Source organism: Triturus cristatus, chromosome 7 (assembly GCF_964204655.1).
Source record: "Triturus cristatus chromosome 7, aTriCri1.1, whole genome shotgun sequence".
In the NCBI taxonomy this organism is placed as follows: Eukaryota; Metazoa; Chordata; class Amphibia; order Caudata; family Salamandridae; genus Triturus; species Triturus cristatus.
Genome location: NC_140590.1, coordinates 608,187,659 through 608,192,594, shown reverse-complemented (window position 1 = coordinate 608,192,594; position 4,936 = coordinate 608,187,659). Strand labels below are relative to the sequence as shown.

Sequence of the window (4,936 nt, the reverse complement as noted above, 5' to 3'; positions counted from 1 at the left end):
CTTTCTAGTGCGGGGTTGCGCGTTACTTTGCGTTTTTGGACAGTTTTGGGTCTCCCTTCACAGACATGACAAGACATTTTGCATACGTGCCTGAAACCACGCGCTCATGTTTATATAAAGTAGTATTCTGCTCATAGGGGCTAATAATAATAACCACGTTTTGAGTAGTTTCATACTGTACCAAAATAAAGCTTGGTGGACTGTTTAAAGATGAGTGGGTTATTTTATATACAAATTAGATTTTACATTAGTCCAGACCCGTTGCTTCACACTCACCACTGTCACAACGAAGTAAAGCAGTGACAACCGTTGCATATTATTGTACTCCAGCGTGGCAGGCAGGTATCTTGAGTCTGGAGTTTTGATTCACACCTTTCATTTGCGCCTCATGATTGTCTTAACACAGGAAAATCCCCTCTCTCGCTTCTAAACCAAACACTGGCGCGAGCGCACCAGTGATAGGACAAATTGGATTACTTCGAAGTGGAATACGCAGGGATACCGACAATGTTCACGGTCAGGCGAGGTAAAAAAATTATACAGCTAAATCTTTTCTAAACTTTGCAAATGGGACCCCGTGAGGCCAGCGCTAAAAGAGCCAGTACTGTCTCACAGGTGAGATGAGGGTCACAGGTAAAACTTTTTGTGCTATTCACAAAGCCTATGGGGAAAACGCCCTGGCTAACTTCAAAAGTTGGCGTTGTAATAAATAGCTGCCAAAAACCTATGCTCGAGCTGCCATTACTTGATTCACCACCGCGTCTAACCAGGTCATAAACTTAGAGGCAGCTCACTGGGCCTCCGTGGTCCAACTTCGGGGGACCAACGTGTCCGTAAATTTCACGGACTGTCCGTAATTTGGACCTCACGTCCGTTGTCCGTGAGGATCCTTTTAACGGACGCCTTTTGTCCGTTCTTTTGGGCCTCGCAGGGGAACAGAGCTGTTCCCCTGCGAAAGGCCTCAGCTCCCTGATGGGGCCACCTCGCACTCGTAGTAGCATAAGAGCAGCCCCACCCGCCCATTGTCATTCTGTCTGCAGCTGATTGCCACATACAGAATGACCATTGGCCAGTTTAGGCTCTTCCAGCATGAGGTAGCCTCCTCCGGACTCCGTCTAGGGCAGGGCATTCTATTAGGGTTAAAATGTACAAAACAAACATATAAAGTTAAAAAGAAGAGGTTATAGTTCTCACATAGTCTCATGATTTCAGAGCTGAAGCACTTATTTTTTTTAAATGAAGAACGATGTATTCTCCTGCAAAATTAAAATCGGATTATGATCATCCATTGTCTTTGTCTGGAGAGATGAAAAAACCCACTTCTCGCACGTCTGTTCTCTCGATTTCTCTCCATCAGTCTCAAAACTTCACATTCTAAAATGGCCCTTGAAGGCCTTTCCAACAGATTTCTTTTTAGTTTAGTGGTGACAACTGCAAAAGGTAGGTCAGAATACTTGGAGTGTTCAAGTGCTGGAAATTGTTCAAAGGAAGGTTTGAGACATGTTCTATAAAGTGCCACAGCACTCGTGATGTGAGATAATCGCACACACTGGTCCCACAGTGAAGGATTTAGATACAAAAAACAGATAAACACTGCACAAAAACTTACGCTGTGAGGGTCCCCATGCCACTTGCATACATCACCCTCTATATTGCAGCAGGTGTGGGATTAGTTCATGACTTACTCTTTTGAGGGTGTAGAAGCTAGTCCTTGACATAGTGCCAGGCCGGTGTGAAAAATGCTGGCAGCTAGCTGAGCTGATATGTTGAGAGATTTTTAGGTTCCGTGCTGGGGATGCACCAGTCATCTATTTCTTGAGTTGACTGGTAGTGTGTCCAGGCAGATTTGTTGTAGACAGGAAGGCATTTCACTGAGGCCGTCGACAGTGCCTTAAAATAAATGACTGCATCAGTTCCAAAGCCCTCCATGGAGCAAAAGGTGTAGGTCACCCTGGAAGTACTTGGCATAGAGTCTAGAAATAGGAAGACCATTTCCAAAACCAGCCAGAGGTGTTCCACCTGTACCTAGCTGTGGCATGGCTGCAGTAGCATACATATAGCTGAAGAGCCTTTCAATCTTGCATAATGGGACACCACCTCCTCTATCACTCATCTTAATAGCGACATCTTCGCCACCCAGAGCCACCATCACCTTGAAGGGGGGAAGCGAGGGACTGGAGCTGTGGTGTTCTACTGTCACTCACATGGCATTCTTGAAGAACTCAAAGAGCATGTGATAAAGATGAGATGGGACATATACGATGTGAATGGGGTGTCTTGGATCATTAGCATTGACTGTCTGGATTTCCAGATTAGGTGAAGCCATATAGTATTTATCACACAGCATCTTCACCATTTCATAGGCATCTCTCACTACGTCAGTCACATCACAGATCGGATCGATGCTTCCAATGTGTTTAGGATGTGCAGGGTTCGTCGTTCCATCAAAAATCAAAGTGTGCTGGTTGATCAGCCTGCGGATAGAGATGCGGCTCAGGAAAAAAACGGCAGGACGATCTGAGGACGCCTACGTGTGGCTGAAGGACTTAGATGTTTTGAACGCTGATGATACGGCTTTGACAATCTTGACTACGGAGGGAGTAGTAGAAGTAGTTACACGCATTTGGGTGTAGGCTCACTTCCTGACAGCAGGACGATCTGAGGATGCTTACGTGTGACTGAAGGACTTAGATGTTTTGAGCGCTGGGACACCGTAAAGAATTGCAGCAGCGTGTATTTGTACGGTTGAGACTCTGCCCATATCTGGTTATGGATGGAAATAATATACTTTGGTGATCTTTAAACAAACTTTCTTTTAAAGATACATGGAGTACTACAGAATCATTGTTGGATGTCTCCTAGCCGCATACTACATTTAGTGGGATTTAGAGTCTAACCACTATCGGACATCTACAGATAAACAGACAAATAAGAGGAATAATTTCCACTGTGATTACGTCTTACAGTACAAACAGCAGGCTTTGTAGGGTGATATTGTCCCCCTAAATAATACCCCAGGTTTTGAGAACTTGCGCTAAGAGAAGTAGCTGGTCCTGAAGAAGGTGGTTTCCACGTTTGCTTATACCACCGAAACGCGTTGACCAAATCTTCTTGTAGATCCTACAAATTTTTTTTGTAGCAGCTCCTTTTTTTGGGGGCTATTAGGACTACCTTACCACTCATTATGTGTTAAGTGGTAAAGCTACTGAGATATATGTGTACGGAATGTCTGATATGTGTCTGCATGAATGAAGAGTTTGTATGTGCAGTGTTCTTTCTCCCGGGGTTTTGTTTTCCTTTTTTTGTCATGAATCAAAAGAATATCTTTGTCTTATCGAATTGACATGAACAATGTGTAAAGTATAAGTGAAAACGTTCATTTATGAAAAATTGATTTATCTGTTCAAAATTGATTATATTTTTATACAGAAAAAATGAAATTATAAAAATACGAAAAATAAAAAAAATATTAAGAATACACTTTTGTGCTTTGTGTGCTAGTTTATATATAAATAACTGTTGTTTAGGTCAAGAGGGAGTATTATTAGGTAGATTGGCTTCATTTTCCCCTTTTCTCCCTGACCTATTGGAAAATTATCTCGTAGAAAGGGGGTCCCAGTATTTTCTGCATCAGGAAAAAAACGGTCCATAAAGTATTGCACATTCTGATTTGTCACTGGGTCGACGCCGAAGGCTTCCTTGTACTCAATGACCCCCTGGGCCATAGTTAGGACCACATCATTGTGCCGGTTCCTGATGGTGATGAGGGCATTTGTGAACTGTTCAAGGGTGCTCTGGTCCTTTGGACTCTTATGAAGAAATTCCAGGATGTCCAACAAACTCTGAACATACCAGCGCTGCACCAGCTGAATGGAAGGGGTTCCCAGCAGTCAATCTGGTGGCAAGTTCATCTCTTTCATGATGTTGGCGAGGCACACTGGCAGCTCCTGGCGCAGGAAGGCAAAGGAGGTCTTTTCACAGATATTGCTAGATCTGAAGTCCAGGAACTGCTTCATGGAGAGCAGGGAGGGAGAAAACTTAGAGAAATGGTCGATCTGCTTCGGGCGCCCCATGCCCGGCTCCCGGCCAGCATCAGGGTGCGAACCAGGGGCTTCCTCATAGTGGGGCTGTCAGAGGGGGACGTGCATGGGCTGCTGCGTGTCTGCTCTCTGCAGCCTAATCCAGGACTCGATTTCAGGGTTGTCAGGCTCCACTCTCCCAGCCTGCTATTTCTTCCGGATTTCAATTGAAACTCTGTTCGTTCCGCCTCTAGATTTTGGGGTCCACGACCCTGGCTTCGTCCAGAGGCTCTCGGTTGACTCTATGTCTCTTGCTAAATGAGAGCTGAAGCATTTTTATTATTATATAAAACGAAGACATAGTTGCTGCTTTTTTACTTATTTTATGCAACTAACATCCATTGACAAAGCCAATAGTCCTGGCGTGTTGTTGGTCTAATGTTACTGAATGCAATGATAGAAACAGCAAAATACCAGTCAGGCGGCACATTATGCTCAGCATATATTTTAAGGTGGGTGTTTTAAGCCACGCCCTTAATTACATCAGACACGCCCCTTGGAGAGACCCCCAAATTTTTCATCTCACTTAAAGCCCTGGAAACAACACCATGTCACAGTCACCTCGTGTCCTAGCACTGTGCATCATGCATGACCTCCAAGCTTTCAGATTGCCTTTGTGCAGGGGCATAGTGAACCCTCCCCCACCCCTTGCTTTAGGAACTACAGCGTGGGTGAAGTTCTAGATGGGCCTCTTCTGTCTGCAACTGGATGGGTAGGTGGATGGGTAAAGGATGGGTGGCTAATTGAAAGGGGAATGAAGAGAGAAAGGGAAAATGGATGGATGTATGATAGAATGGATAAATGATTGACAGAATGGATGGGCGAATGGGTGCATAGATTTATGAAAAGAAGAATGT

General features: G+C 44.4%; 1 pseudogene; it reads right to left on the bottom strand.

Annotated features, from left to right (window-relative positions):
* Positions 1-1,749: 1,749 nt before the first annotated feature.
* LOC146810197 (pyruvate dehydrogenase (acetyl-transferring) kinase isozyme 2, mitochondrial-like) lies at positions 1,750-4,120 on the bottom strand (annotated as a pseudogene).
* Positions 4,121-4,936: the final 816 nt, after the last annotated feature.